The 16,777-nt window shown below is 39.5% G+C and overlaps 1 pseudogene; it reads right to left on the reverse strand.

Moving 5' to 3' along the window:
- Positions 1-12,246: 12,246 nt before the first annotated feature.
- On the reverse strand, positions 12,247-13,120 carry LOC101425591 (homeobox protein Hox-D8 pseudogene; annotated as a pseudogene).
- Between the last annotated feature and the right edge of the window lie 3,657 nt (positions 13,121-16,777).

Genomic DNA, 16,777 nt, shown 5'->3' on the forward strand with positions numbered 1-16,777 from the left:
AAGGCAATGAGAGAGGGATACAAAGATATAAAAGAATGAACAAACAAACAAATATGAACCTGTAATAATCATGAGCTATGAATTGAGGAAAACAATCAACACTTTCTGAATCTCGGGAGAAAAGAAAGCAAAGAGGGAGAAAAAGAGGAAAAAAATAAGAGGTAGGGAGAAAGGGAAGAAAGAAAGCAGGAAAGGCAATTGAAGAGGGACCAGGGTGGGACCCAGATGAAATTAAATGATAGAAGGCAAAGGCCTGCTCTTCTCCAGAACAGGGGGTAGAAAAAGGGAATTCTCTTTGCTACCTTTCTTTTCCTGCTAAACCACAGTGCCATTCAGGATAATGTGCAGGCCAATCTTTTGCACACCCTCACTATATTTTGATAATTTCCCACATTGTAAGTCTCACCTTCCAAAGGAAGATGTCAGAACACTCACTTGTAGACAAGGTCCAGAAATGCAACACAGTTCCATCAGTCAGGCACATGCACTTGAAACTTTGATTGGGAAGTGACCAACATCAGAAAGAGTGTACATGGGAATTGAGCTCCTTTGCAGTCAGCAAAGCCCCATCATCGTGAGCACAAGCTGTGGTGGTATGCTGAGAGGTGGCAACAATTGTGTTTTTGCCAGAACAGCCCCACGGTGTGGTTGGGCATGGTTTCTAGCCTGGATGCTAAGCTCCAAGTTTGGCTCTCCAGTCTTCCTAGACTCTGTGAGCTTCCTGACCTCTGCCCGAGCTGGCCGGGGCGAGTCCAGGGACCTGTGGGAAGAAGCAGGGTGGGGCAGGAGTCAAGAGAAGAATGGAGGCAAGACAGGGTTCTGATCAAGCCTCGTTTATTGGGGTAGAACATGAGAATATATAGAGAGGGAAAGGAACGTGTACGTAGGTGATAGGCTGGTCTTGTGGGTGGCAGACGTCCAAGGAGGGGATTGGCCAACAGTTCGCACCGGCTCTGCGGAGTTTCGCGCCTTGCGCATGCATATTGCTGTGGTCACCTGAGTAGTGGCGGGAGGGGGAGAACAAAGAAGCAGGGAGGAGAAGAATAAGGAAATGACAGGGCAGATTTGTGAACTCCGCCATGTTGTGAGAGGCTGTAAACAGACCTCACAGCGGGTGGCTCCCCACAGACCTCCTTTAATAATCTCAAGGAGTAGTTTTGTAATTTATAACTAATAACCCTGACAGGTCCACAAGTTTCAGACATGGTCATTGTTTTTTTCATTACACAAATATTTCTTGATGCCTTGCATTGCACTAGATGATGGGAGTACAAGGGAGACAGTTTCCTATCCTCATGGGTAGTATAGTATAGTTCTTTTGGGTAGAAAGCCAGATAGGGGGCATACTTTGATGAGCATGTAGACAAAAGCCATATGCTAAGAATGGTGGAGCAGGAAGATGGAGGAAATGTGCTTCCTTGAAATTATCCTTGAGTGATTGCTTTATCCTGTATTGTCCATCTGAAGAATACTTGTTAAGTGAAAAAAAATCCTTTCCTCTACAACAGTGGTCTAAACCAGGGGTGATTTTCCCCTCCAGGGAACATTTGGCAATGGCATTGGGGGTCCTAGTATCATCTAGTGACTAGAGGCCAGGGAGCTGCTAAACATTCTCTCGTGCTTTAGACAGTACCCCACAACAAAGAATTATCTGGTTCAAAGTGACACAGTAATGTCAAAGTTGAGAAAACTTTCTCTATAGCCACTGTTTGTCAGGTTCCCTAAAAGCTGAGCATAATCCTAACTCATACAGGCAAATACTGTTGTTATTTTCATCTTATATGTGGGAAACTAAGGCATGGAACTTAAGCAACTTGCCCACATCATTGTAGCATAGACAAACAGCAGTATTTCATATTTATTTCACCCTTCTATTGCAATATAAACTTTAGCTGGCACATTGCCATCCAGCAAGACTATACTTCCTAGACTCCCTTTCAGTTAAGAGTGGCCATGTATCAAGTCCTGGGTCATGAGATATGGTCAGAAGTGATGAATACAACCTTATGGTCATGTGTTAAATGGCAGAGCAGGCCTTCCACTTCACATTCTTCCATCCACTACATAAAATGCAGACATAATTATGTGAGCTAGGGTAGCATCTTGGACCAAGAATTGGAAGTGGCATGCTAAAAGTGGCAAACTGTTTGAAGAAAGAGATGGGGTCCCTGAAACTGGTGAAGCTGCCATAATGGCCTTGAACCGTCTACCCAGAATTGCAACCCAAAACGATTTTCAGAATTTTACATGTTAGAGAAACATTTCTAATTGGTGTAAATCACTGATATTTTGGATCTCTTTATTATAGAAATGTGGCTTATACCCTGACTAATACACATACACAGTTACCAAAAGAAGGAGCTAGTATTTGAACCCAAGCAGCCTGACTCTGTACCCCACACCCTTAACCACTGTACAGAGCACCCCTCTCCTTCTTCCTCCTCTCCACCATAGGCCCTGTTTATACAGAATTAGATAGTCCAACAAATCCACTGTCTCCCCTCTTCTTCTCCCCATTCTAAAGATGCACAGAACGATTCTAACTATTCCCCAGCTGCAAACCCAGAAACACTAAAGGTTATGCATGGGAACTTCAGAAAATTGAGTTTATGCATGGGAACTGAGTGCCGGCTTCCCATATATGAGGTTCAGGCCCTAGTATCCCCCCAAAATATTCGTGGAAGCAAATATGAAGAAAATAAGATAATGGCATAGTTAAGACTATGCTAACTATGTTAAACTAGCTCCCCACAAATACTTGTTAATGACAAAGCGAAAAATAGTAACTTTATAGTATAAAATCTTGGAAGTCACCAGTTTAAACATGGCATCAAAGTTAACATCACTGTTAATGAGACATAGCAATATTACGAACTTTCTTAGATGATATACTCAGGAGGACATAGTATCACTTCTGTAGAATCGTTGTCAAAATGTGTACCCTGAATTTAATCACAAGAAGGCATCAAACTGAGACTCATCAAAAGTTTTAAGGTCATGAAGAACAAAAGAGGACTGAGTAACAACCCCTGATGGGATGAGACAAAGGAGACATGACAGCTAAATGGATCCTGGGTCAGATAAAGAACATTTGTGGGACAAATGGTGATCTCTGGTTGTGAATTTGCATGACACTCCCCTTCTCCATCACCAAGCTGTGTTAAATCCTTTTCCAGGAGTATTGCAAAACACAAAAACCAGGAACAACTCCACGCCCACTATGTCAATGCTGTCTTGTTCCCAAGATTTCTCTATTACCAAGTAAGCTTGCTTTACCCAATAACTTGAAACTGCACCAAAGTTTAGTGGGAACACAGTTATTTACCATCCTGCTGTAATACAGAGAATAGATTGTATTAGTTCAGCTGCTGATTTTTTCATTTGTGCAATTATTTATTTCTGACAGTCTCTTTAAATTTGAATTTATTGCTATGAACTAAGTATACAATAAAACCTTCTTTTTTTGTTTCCTTTGTTGAATTTGTTGACTTATTGCCCTATGTGGATGTTTGAATAATTGCAGCTGCCATAAAAACATGAAGTTTACAAAAAAAAAAAAAAACTAAGCTTAATGGATGTTGAGCTTGACACATTCTTACTACTAAAGTTTAAGGCTAGACTTGCCAATGGTCCAAAATTGAGACTTACATCAAAATACTAGGAGGCATGTAGCCTCGTAGTTTAAGGGATAGAAGGTAAATGGGCTGCATAGTCAGAATAGAAGGGGAAGACACACCTGTGCCCTAAAAAGTAGCTCACAGTTCTAAGGTCACCTGGCCTATGGAGGGGCAATACGGTGCAGCACAATGAAAAATTAACTGGGCCCCAGCAGGCCACAGTTCTGGCCCCAGGGATTGCATAACTAGTTGTGGAGGTGAAAAATCATGTAATCTTCCTAGGCCTCTCCTGATTTGCACAATAAGGAATTTGGGCTAGATGACTTTTAAGATATCTTCCTCTATGATGCTCTTTTGTTAATTTGACCCACTGCCTTTGATTTATTATTTAAACCTAATTTCATGAGAATTAAAAATAGACATAATTGTCAAGTTGTAGTAAAATGTTTAGAGGATCAAGTTAAAAGATAAAATTACTTCTCATGGTTAATTTTCTTACACTATTCAAAATGTATGCCAAAGAGGAGAGTGGAAATTGGTCATAGAACATTGACTTTATTTTTCATGGATAACTTATATATTTTTAAGAGAAAAACATTGTGGAGAAAGTTTTTAAACAGGTCCAACCTCTAGGCAGTACTAGGCAGTTTGTCATTTTACCTGTCTGTAGGTATCTTTCCTCTGACCTGAATGGGTGATTCATACCCCCATGAATTATCTATTTGTGCACAGCCCCTGTCTTCAAAAGACCTTGGCCAAATGCACATAACTTACTAACTTTTTATATACACAGTATGAGGATACAGAGAATTATGATTTTTTTAAATTACAGTGCTATCTCATGTCCATCAACAGGAGAATTAATAAACAGATTGTGGTTTATCTGTACAATGAGATATTATTCAGCAATAAAAAGAAACAAAATTCTATTACATGCAACAATACGTATGAATCTTTAAAGCATGCTGAGCAAAATGAGTCAGATTCAGAAAAGTCTTCATTACATTTAAAGAAGCTCTAGAAAAGATAAATCTAATATTTGTAGAAAAATTATAATAGTAGTTGTCTGAGGTAGGATGAGCAGTCAATGACTGGTAAAGGACGTGAGGGAATCCTCTGAAGAGATGGAAATGTTCTAAATCTTGGTAAGTGTTATTTACAAATATTTATACAAACTCACTGAACCTCACATTTAAGAACTGTACATTCAATTATATAAAAAATATAACTTGATAAAGTTGATCATAATTTTAAAAAATACTCTCTTAGTAATCTTAGATATTCTCCTGGTGGGAGCAAGACTTGAAACAAATGCTTGGGAAATCTTTTTTCGTAATAAGTATTAAAAATGCTCATGCTTTTGACTCAGTAATTCCACTTTTTAAAATTTATCTTAAATCAAGAATAAAAGTTGGGGGACATGACATTCTATAATTGTAGTCATGGCAATAAAATATTTTCCCCAGCATTTTATTATGAAGATTTTAAAGATATGGAAAAGTTGAAAGAATTTTGCTATGAATATATTTACACCCAATTTTGCTATGAATATATTATACCAATTCTACTATTAACATTTTACTTATTTGATTTATCATATATCTTTCAACCCATCTATACCTCTTTCTATCCATTTATACATACATCTAAAAAAATTTTTATTTCAAGATAAATTCCAGACATTGGTATACTTCTCCATAAATACTTAAGCATAGATATCATTAGGTAAATTCCACACTTATTTACACTTCCTTTTTTAATGAGATGAAATATACAAATCTTATGCATACCATTCAATGAGCTTTGACAAATGTATACACTTGTGCAACCCAAAAGTGTAACAAGATGTAGAGCACTGCTGTCACCCCAGAAAATTCTCATATGGCCCTTCTCTGAAAATCTTTTCCCCCACTCCATAAAGTCAAGCACCATTCAGATATTTTCTACCATCGATATGTTTTACTTGTTATAAAACAATATGAATGGAATCATATAGAATTTCTCTTTTGTGAAGCTTCTTTCACTCAGCATTATGTTCTCATGATTGCCTTGCTGCATGTAGCAACAGAGTTTTTTACTTTTATTGCTGAGTAGTATCCCACTGTGTGAGTGTGCTGCAGTTTGTTTCTTCATTCTTCTGCTACTTTGAGTCCTGCACTGTTTCCAGTGTTTTGCTATCATGAATAAAGCTGCTATGAACATTCATGTCTTTTATAGATATATGATCTTATTTTAATTGAGGAAATACCTGGCTTTGAAATCACTGTGTCAAGAGTAAGTGTAAGTTTAGTTTTATAAGAAATTGCTAGAACCTTTTCCAAAGTGGTTGTACCATTTTGCACTTTCACCAACAAAGTATGAGAGTTCCAATTGCTCCACAACTTTTCTAACATTTGAGGTTTCAGTCTTTTTAATCTCAGGCATCCTGGTGAATGTGTAGTGGTATCTTATTGTGGTTTTAATTCACATACTCTTAATGGCTAAAGATGTTGACGATGTTTTCGTGAGTTTATTGGCTTATTAGGATATCTTTTTGAAAGTGTCAGTTCAAAACTTGTACTCAATTTGTTAAAATTATGTGTTCTATCTTCTTGACTTGAGAATTCTTTATATATCCTTGCTATGTGTACTATTGCCAGATGCATATTTTATGAATATTTTCTACCAGGCTGTGGCTTGCCTTTTAATATTACTAGTGGTATCTTTTGATGAGCAGAAGTTTTTAATGTTGATGAATTCTAATTTATCATTTTTTTTCCTTTTATGGATGTTGGTTTCTCTGTATTGCTTAAGAAACTCTGCCTACTATCCATATGAGGATGAAAGTTTCCTGTTTTCTTCTAGAAGCTTTGTGGCTTAAACTTTGAACAAAAGTTCTATAATCCATCTCAAATTAATTTTTTTTGTTTTATTTATTTATTTTTTAATAATTTTTTAATTTTTTTAAAGATGCTTAGATTACATGAAAAACAGAGGGGATTCCCATATGCCCTGCTCCCTATACTTCCCACATTTTCCCACATTAACAACATCCTTCATCAGTGTGGTACATTTATTACAACTGATGAAACACATTTTGGGATATTGCCACTATCAAACTAATTTTTGTGTGTAGTATGAGTTAAGGGTTGAGGTTTTTTATTTTATTTTGTTTTGTTTTGTTTACCAATGTGGATATCTAGTTGTTTCAGCATCATTTGGGGAAGACTTTTCTTGTGCATTGGATTGCTTTGACACCTTTGTCAAATATTAATGATTGCATAAGTGTGAGTTTGATTTGGGGATCTATATTTTGTTTGAATGATGTATTTACCAATTTTTATGTGAATAATAAGTCTTGAAACAGGTAGTATAAGTCTTCTCTAACTTTTTTTTAATTGGAGTATATCATTCATACATCAACACACATAAACAAAAGTGTATAGTAAAGACTGAAAACTTACAAAATAAACATACATAACATCACACAGGGGTCTCATACATCAACCCTCCACCAACTCTTTGCATTGGTGTGAAACATTTGTAACAAACTATGCAAGAGCATTGTCAAAATATCACTACCAACTATATTCCTTATCTTACATTTGGTGTATTTTTCCCCCAACCCACAGTATTTTTTTAAATGTATTTTTGTTACAGATATTGTGAACATGCAAAACAATCATACAGATGTGTAGATTTCCCATACAACTCCACACCCTGGTGGAACATTTGTTACAGATTATGAGATAATATCATTAGACTATTACCACCAATCATGGTCCACAGCATACATTTGGCACACTTTTTCCATACACTTCCATTATCAACACAGTAAAGCTTGGCATTAATGCAAGAATATTATAGTATTGCTGTTAACCACAGTCTATAGGTCACACCAATTGTAATTTTCCCATGTTTCTCCATATTCCTATCATCCTGCAATAGTGATGTACATCTGCTCTAGCTAACAGACTCTCTTGCATTTGTACCCTTAACCACAATTCTAAACCGCCTCTGGGTTCACTGTGTTATTTAGTCCTAGATTACTCCTTAGCTTTCTTTCTATTGACGTATACTTCACCAGACTACCTTTTTCAGTCACAACCCCATTTATAAACCAGTTGCTACTCACTATAATGTGTTACTATCAACTCTATCTCCACACTTTTAATTAAACTTCTACATACATTAAGCATCCATAGTTCTTCTCAACCCTCCTCTTACCTCCTTATAACCTATACTCTAGGTTTTAATTCCATGTGTTTATTATTTGTATTTAGTTCATGTTAATGAGACCATGCAATGTTTGTCCTTTTGTGTCTGGCTTACTTCACTTAGTATAATGTCTTCAAGTCTCATCCATGTTATCATATATGTCCCAAAATGTTTCTTCTTATTGCAGCATAGTATTCCATCTTGTGAATATACCACATTCTGTTTATCCATTCATTTTTGGATGGGCACTTGGGCTTTTTCCATCTTTTGGCAATTGTGAACAATGCCGCTATGAACATCGGTGTGCAGATGTCTGTTTGTGTCATAGTTTTTAGTTCTTCTGGATATATTCCTAGTACAGGAATTGCTGGATCATATGACAGTTCTATATTTAACTTCCTGAGGAACCACCAAACTGTCTTCCACAGAGGCTGCATCATTTTACATTCCCACCAATAGTAAAGGAGTGTTCCTATTTCTCCACATCCTCTCCAACACTTATTGCCGTCTGTTTTTTTAATAATGGCCATTCTATGTGGTGTTAGACGATATCTCCTTAGTGTTTTAATTTGCATTTCCCTAATAGCTATTGATATGGAACATTTTTTCATGTGCTTTTTGATCATTTGTATTTCCTCTTTGGAGAAATGTCTATTCAAATCTTCTGCCCATTTTTTAATTGGATTGCTTGCTCTTTTATTATTGAGTTGTATGATCTCTTTATATAGAATGGAAATCAAACCCTTATTGGATAAGTGGTTTCCAAATATTTTCTCCCATTGACTGGGCTGCCTTTTCACCTTCTTGATGAAGTCCTTTGAATCACAGAAATGTTTACACTTGAGGAGGTCCCATTTATCCATGTTTTCTTTTGTTGCTCGTGCTTTTGGTATAAGGTTTAAGAATCCACCACCTACCTCCAGCTCTTGAAGAAGTTTCCCTACATTTTCTTCTAGGAACTTTATTGTACTTCCTTTCATATTTAGGTCTTTGATCCATTTTCAATTAATTTTTGTGTAAGGCGTGAGGTAGGGGTCTTCTTTCTTTCTTTTGGCTATGCATGCCCAGTTCTCCCAACATCATTTGTTGAATAAGTTGTTCTGCCACAACTGGGAAAGCTTGACAGGTTTGTCAAAAATCACTTGGCCATAGAAGTGTTTCTGAAGCATCAATTCAGTTCCATTGGTCTATGTGTCTATCTTTATGCCAATATCCTGCTGTTTTTACCACTGTAGCTAGGTAATATGATTTAAAGTCTGGAAGTGAGAGTCCTCCAACTTCACTTTTCCTTTTTAAGATGTTTCTGGTTATTTGGGGCTATTTGGGGCCAATTTGCTAATTGTGTTTTCCATTTGCTTAAAAAATGCTCGTGGAATTTTTATTGGGATTGCATTGAATCTGTATATCAATTTGGGTAGAATTGATATCTTAATGACATTTAGTCTTCCAATCCATGGGCATGGAATGTTCTTCCAATTATTTAGGTCTTTTTTGATTTCTTTTAGCAATGCATTATAGTTTTCTGAATACAAGTGCTTTGCATCCTTGGTTAAGTTTATTCCTAAATATTTGATTCTTTTAGTTGCTATCATAAATGGAATTTTTTCCCTGGCTTCCTCCACAGATTGTGCATTATTAGTGTACAGAAACACCGCTGATTTTTGCATATTGATCTTTTATTCTGACACTCTACTGAAATCCTTTATTAGCTCTAGCAGCTTTGTTGTAAATTTTTCAGGATTTTCTAGATATACAATCATATCATCTGCAAATAGTGAAAGTTTTAATTCTTCCTTTCCAATTTGGATGCCTTTTACTTCTTTTTCTTGCCTGATTGCTCTAGCTAGAAGCTCTAGCACTATACTGAACAGCAGTGGTGACAGTCGGCATCCTTGTCTTGGCCCTGATCTCAATGGGAAAGCTTTTAGTCTTTGACCATTGAGTACAATGTTAGCGGTGGGTTTTTCATATATAGCCTTTATCATATTGAGAAAGTTTCCTTCAATTCCTATTTTTTGTAGTATTTTTATCAAGAAAGGATGCTGTATTTTGTCAAATGCCTTTTCTACATCAATTGATAAGATCATGTGGTTTTTCTTCTTTGATTTATTAATGTGGTCTATTATGCTGATTGATTTTCTTGTGTTGAACCAGTCTTGCATGCCTGGTATAAAACCCACTTGATAATGATGGATAATTCTTTTAATGGGTTCTTGGATGCAATTAGCAAGTATTTTATTGAGGATTTTTGCATCTGTATTCATCTGTATCATCTGGTGTAAGTATAGCTACCCCAGCTTTTTTTTGGTTACTACATGTGTGGAATATCTTTTTCCAGCCTTTTGCTTTCAATTTATTGATATCCTTGGGTTTAAGGTGAGTCTCTTGCAGACAACATATAGATGGCTTATATTTTCTTATCCATTTTGCCAGTCTTTCTTTGGATTGGAGAGTTTAACCCATTAACATTCAATGTTATTACTGTAAAGGCAGTTCTTATTTCATCCATTTTGATCTTTGCATTTTCTCTGTCATTTTATATTTGACAATTTTAGTTACTGTTACTGATACAGTTATCACTTTTAGACTCTCTTCCAGGACTCTCTCTCCTGTCTTTTCTTTTCAGGCTGTAACACTCCCTTTAGTATTTCTTGCAAAGCTGGTCTTTTTGTTATAAACTCTCACTTTCTGTTTATCTGTAAATATTCTAATCCCACCCTCATTTTTAAAAGATTATCTTGCTGGGTATAAAATCCTTGGCTGGCAGTTTTTCTCCTGCAGTATCTACTGCCTTCTTGCCTCCATGGTTTCTGATGAGAAATCAGCACTTAATCTTATTGGGTATCCCTTATATGTTATGCATTTCTTTTCTCTTGCTGCTCTCAGAATTCTCTCTTTGTCTCTGGCATTTGACAATCTCATTAGCATGTGTCTTGGAGTTGGTCTATTTGGATTTATTCAGATGGGAGTAGGTTGTGCTTCTTGGACATAGATATCTAAGTTCTTCAATAGGGTTGGGAAATTTTCCACCATTATATCTTCAAATATTCTTTCTTCCCCTTTTCCCTTCGCTTCTCCTTCTGGGACACCCGTGACATGTATGTTTGCATGTCTCTTGCTGTCATTTAGTTCCCTGAAACCCTGTTCAATTTTTTCCATTATTTTCTTCATTTGTTCTTTTGTTTGTTCACTTTTGGAGGCCATGTCTTCAAGCTCACTGATCCTTTCTTCTGCTTCCTCAAATCTACTGTTATATGCTACCAGTGTATTTTTTTTTTAAAGGGGTTCATTTCTTTATTAAGGAGCAAGATATGTTCTGGAGTGGTTGTTTACACTCGGATTTTTCTGTGTTTGCTCTCCACACTTGATTCAAATAGGGGAGGCTATCGCTTTCCTGGAGAACAGCAGAGGATGTACCAACCAACATCTGAGATGTGCACAGCAAGTTGGCTCAAAATGGGTATAGGAACAGAGAACAGGGAATACAAATAAATATGCTATCTATTCAGAAAAGGGAATCACAGCAGTGCTGCAGTGCAAAGACCTAGTGATTTCAGGCGATTACAAGCGCAGTTCAAAACAAAAGTAAGAGATGCATCCACAAGGCGACTTGCAGGAGTAAAAAGTTGAGTGAAATGTTGTAATTGGCTTTTCAAGTATTCATTCCCTCTAGATTATTTAATTGCCATAATTTGTATGGTTTCTAGAAAAATGATTAAATGTCAACTTTTCCATTTCCTGAAACTTCTGTCACTGGACCAACACAATTTTCTCAAGTTTAAGGAAGCTGAAGAGGCAGAACTACATGCTACACTCTTCAGCTAACATGTACTTTTCGAATATTTGGCCGAGACTCCCTGCCCCCCAATATTACATTTCAAAATACTCAAAGAAACCCTTAGGAGTAAACAAAAGGCACCCAACCATTAAGAAAAAAGAAAAAAACATAAATAATACATTTTAATCAAATTATATAAGGTAAGTTTTCTGCAGGCATAATTTTTTTTAAATTAATAGATTTCTTTAAATTTAATCCCACAAGGAAAAGATTTAAAATGTTCGAGTGCACTTGTTTGATTAATAAAGCATTGTCTATTCAACTATTTAGGGCTAATTATTAGGAAGTTTATGTTGTTGAGGCAAATCACCAGCTCAGGCATTAAAAATTACCATTATAAAAATATAGCTACAAGGTCAGTATCAAATTACTCTTACATAGGACAGCTCAAGGGCTGCTTCCATGCAGTACTAGAAACTTTTTTTTAACACCCAAATCCCCCTCAAAGCACAGACACCTCAAGAGCAGTGAATGACATGAAGGTAGCTTGAAACACAGGGAAGGTCTTTTCCAACAAAGAAAATAAGTGGTGTCCACTAGTATATGTTGAACCGTTAGTTTTAATAGTCTGTGGTAAAATTTTAAAGGTAAAAGTTAATTTATCAGGCCTTGGGCTCTATCGTCCTCCAGTTCTTGGGCTTCCTTTTTGGTTTCCCCGTCCTTCACCTCATGCCGGGAAACTGGGAATTTGTCCTTGTTGTTCTCCTTTTCCCATTTCATTCTCCTGTTCTGGAACCAGATTTTTACCTGCCTTTCGGTGAGGGCTAGATCATGGGAAACCTCAATTCTCCTCTTCCTGGTCAAATAAGGGTTAAAAAGGAGCTCCTTTTCCAGCTCTAGGGTTTGGAAACGACTGTAGGTTTGTCTTCCTCTGCGTCTACCAGGAGCTGCTTGTGGTCTCATCCACGGAAACATTTGAGAAGGAGACGAGCTCTGATTTAAATGGTCTGGGTCCTCGCCAATATTACCACTGGATGATTTACAGTCAGGATATTGTACCAGCTCAGCCTCTCCCTGGGTCATAAAAATCAGCTGTCTCTGTAAATTATCATATCTGTAAAGCTTCGGGGGCTCCCCGTGACAGGCAATCCCACCGCAGCGGGAGGCAGCCTGGTAGGCAGCGGCCGGGCTGCCCCCTCCGGGTGGAAGTAGTCCTGGCCTGAGCCGGGGCCCTGGCCACCCGCCCCCCCACCTGCACCCAGGTCCCGCAGGCAGTGGGTGCAAGTGCGCCTCCTTCCAGTGTATTTTTAATTTAATTTATTGCACCTTTCATTCCCATAAGGTCTGTTATTTTTCTATGTATGATTTCAAATTCTTCTTTGTGCTTGCCCAATGTCTTCTTAATATCCCTAATCTCTTTAGCCATCTCATTGAATTTATTAAGGAAATTTTTCTGAACATCTAAGGTTAGTTGTCTCAACTCCTTTATGTCATCTGCAGGCTTTTCTTGTTCCTTTAATCGGGCCATCTCTTCCTGTTTCTTGGCATGGATTGTAATTTTTTGTTGGTCTTTCTGCATCTGGCTTGCTAGATGTGTTTATTCTGGGTGCAGTTTCTCCTTTTAGTTTAGGGATTTCTTATCTTTTCTCCTTTGCTGGTTATGTAGTAGGAGCCAAGGATGTAGTTGGTGCTATAAGCTATGGAGGCTGAAGTCGCCCATGTTGCCCCAGGAATTGTTGAAGTTTCTCCCACCTTTCTCCTCTGTCAGGGGTAGGGACAGAGCTGTAGCCAGGTATAATGATCCCAGTTGGGCACAAGACTGTAGTCAACCAGAGACACTGTTGAAGCTTCACACCCCTTCCTTCCCTACCTTAGGCAGGGATGGAGCTATAGTTTTGGTGAGCAATCTATGCTGTGTGGGTCCAAAATGACCACAGTTGCTCAGGTAAACTGATGTATCACCAGACCTTCTCCCTATCTGGAGTGGGAATAGACCCTCTGGAGTGCCCAACAATCTAATCTCTGTGGGCCAAATATGCCTACAGTTGCCCTGAGAGGCTTAGGGAATATTGCCCCTTCTGTCCTTTTGGGGGTGGGAACAGAACCACAAATGCTCAACAGTTCAGTCCTGTAGGCTGAAAGTACTCACCATTGCCTGGAGAGGCTGAGGAAGCACCAGTTGCCTCCTATCCTATTGGGTGGTGGGGGTAGTTCTATGGGTGCTCAACAGTTCAGTCCCTTTAGGCCAAGAATACCTGCTGTTGCCTGGAGAGATTTAGGAAACACCAGCCCCCTTCTATCTTCTTAAGGCATAAGGTTGGATCCACAGGCACCTCACAGTTTAGTCCCTGTTGTCTGAAAGTACCCACCATTGTCCAGAGAGGCTGTGGAGACACCAAAACCCTCCTAACCTATTGGGGGTGGGGGTGGATTCATAGGCATCCAATAGTCCAGTCCATGCAGGCTGAAGGTCTGCTGTTGCCCAAAAGGCTGTGGAAAGACCAACCCCCTTCTTTCCTATTGGAGGGTGAGGGTGAGTCTACAGGTACCCACCAGACCAGGCTGTGTGGGCCAAAAGCACCTGCAGTTTCCCAAAGAGGCTGGGCAAACACAGTCTGTCTCTTGTCGTATTGGGGGTGGAGCTGGAGCCACAGGTGCCCAACAGTCAGGCTTGTGCAGCCCAAAACTGTTGCTCTGAGAGGCTGAGGCAATACCAGCCCCCTCCTATCCTGTGGGGGGACAGAGGTGGAGATGGGCTCAAAGGCACTCAAGAAATCTGTGTGGGCTGAAAACTCCCACCTTTGCCTGGAGAGACTGAGGATACCCAGCTCCTCTCCTATTCTCTTGGGGTAACAGGGATGAAGCCCCAGGTGTTCAACTATTCAGTCTCTGCCAGTGGAGAGCACTTGCACTTCCCTGGAGAGCCTGGTGCAGGTCCTGCCAGCTACCTCTCTGCTGGAGGTGGGGCTGGAGCCTAGACTAGGGCTGCAGTCCGATCTTGGTGGAAAGAAGCCCGTCCCTAACTTCACTGAATTTCAGTCAGCCAGGCTATCCCTCATGCCGGAGGCAGAGTCAAGATGGCAGTTACTAGACTTTCCCGCTTGGACACACTCAGACCCCAGCTGTCTCTAAGATTATACTTTAGCCAGCCAAGTCCACTAATCAGTAGCTGAGGTCAGTGGACATCTCTCTCTTCCTCCACCATTTATGTGAAATGGAGCTTTTAACTCTAGCCACGGAATAGCTCCTGAGGCAGCCTGTACCCTTAGAGTAGGATGGGCTCCAGCCTCTGCAGCATGGCTTGCAGCTTCCCAGAGAGGTGGTGCAAGTCCCCCCAGCTTCCTCCCTGCCAGAGGTGGGACTGGAGTTTAGGCTAGACCTGCAGTCCAACCTGGGTGGAAAGAAGCCAATCCTTCAAGCACTGTGATTATTATTCAGCGCCGCTTCCCCTCATGCCTGGGGTGAATCAGAATGGCAGCCACCAGCTTCCCTCTGACCTGGACAGGCTCAAAGTTTAGTTGTTCCTAGGATTCTACTTCAGCCCACTGAATCCACTAATCAGTAGCTGAAGTCAGTGCCACACCATGTTTTCCTCCCATTTTTATTGGAGGAGATGGAACTTCCACTCCAAACACAGAATAGCTCCCAAGGCGGCTTGCATACCATGGGCACCAACCTCCGCGGCGTGGAGGGCTCTACTCACGAATCTTCTCTGCAGATGGGCAGTCCTCTCCTTCCACACTACCAAGGATGTTGGGGGATACTCTTCTGGTCTCCTGGGTCCTCCAAAAGGTGCTTTAAGTAGCTCTGGGTGACCACCAACCGCCCTGTTTCAGGAGCTGATTTCCAGGAGCTCCTTACTCTGATGCCATCTTGGCTCCACTCCTCAATCCTCTCTAACTTTTTGATCTTTTCCCAAGATTGCTTTGAATATTCTAGGTCCTTGGCATACATATCTCAATTTGGGGAAAATTGATATCTTTATACTATTGAGTCCTACAATCCATGATGGAAAGAAACTACATAAAAATATTAACAGATTTTTCCTCTTTCTGTGTAGTGGAATTCTATTAGTTTATAAATCCTAACATTTGCCTAAGTGTGATCCTGGAAGTATAGATACATTTACCCAGAAACAGAACAAGTAACTATCTGTGTTAAAATGAGGAAAGGCAGAAGTTTCTGCCTCCTTCCATACATCCCCATCCCCTTCTGATGTGTTCTGTTGAAGGGCTTTGGCACTTGGGATTGGCATCCTCAGGAGGTTTGGAGGAACTTTCTGCCAATCCAGTCAATTAGAGCTCTGGCTTACTTAACTTGTTTCCAAAACTGTAGACACCCTTGTTCCAAAATTAATATTTTTGAATATTCAACACATCCCCGAGGAAAAGCAAAGGGCCTCCCCACCTTTGTTTTCCCCGCAAAACAAATTAGGATGAAGTCTTTGCTGATGAAACTCTTGGCTTCCTTTTGTCCAGCTGTATTTCTTCCCTGTGGCTTTCCCTCTTAGAAATCCCAAAATAGTCATGGAGGCTTGCCTGCAAGGCTAGGGTTGACCTGGCCTGTCTGGCTGCCCTCCAAAAGGGATTTTTATGAAAATATTATTTTGCTTATTCTCTTCAGAGATTTTTGACTAGAACTCATGCAATGCTGTGCCCTTCCCCTTTTTAGCATTTTTTCACAATTTTTAAATCTTTTTCTTATCCCAGCAAGTGTATGTGCTTTCTTATCTGGATCCAGTAATGACTTCTGAGGAGAACTCAGGAAAGTAGAGAGCTGTGGTGCCTTGATCACAAGAGACTGAAGACATTTGAGGTAATGACAGTAAACTCTCTGAAACCGTGAAAAGAATTGGCCTTCCATCCAGGAATCAATTCCCTCTTTGCTACAGTGAGAATTTTGGTTACATTTTACTTTTTGCAAGCAAATTACTCCTTTTGACAAAGTTGGGTGCCATGAGCAGTCCTACCTACTATCAGTATCTTAACAGTTCCATGGCACAAGATCTCATACCCATGCTCCTGCCAGAATGTTGGGGCTGGGTTAAGAGGAAGGGCTCAGCACCTTCTACTACAATGATCTGGTTTGTCTGTCTGCCTCTCTTATTAGACCGTGAGCTTCTTCAGAGCCAGGACTGTGCCCACTCCACCTTTATATCCACAGTGCCTATCGCAACACTTTACAC

The sequence above is a fragment of the Dasypus novemcinctus genome, chromosome 13 (genome assembly GCF_030445035.2).
Source record: "Dasypus novemcinctus isolate mDasNov1 chromosome 13, mDasNov1.1.hap2, whole genome shotgun sequence".
NCBI lineage: Eukaryota > Metazoa > Chordata > Mammalia > Cingulata > Dasypodidae > Dasypus > Dasypus novemcinctus.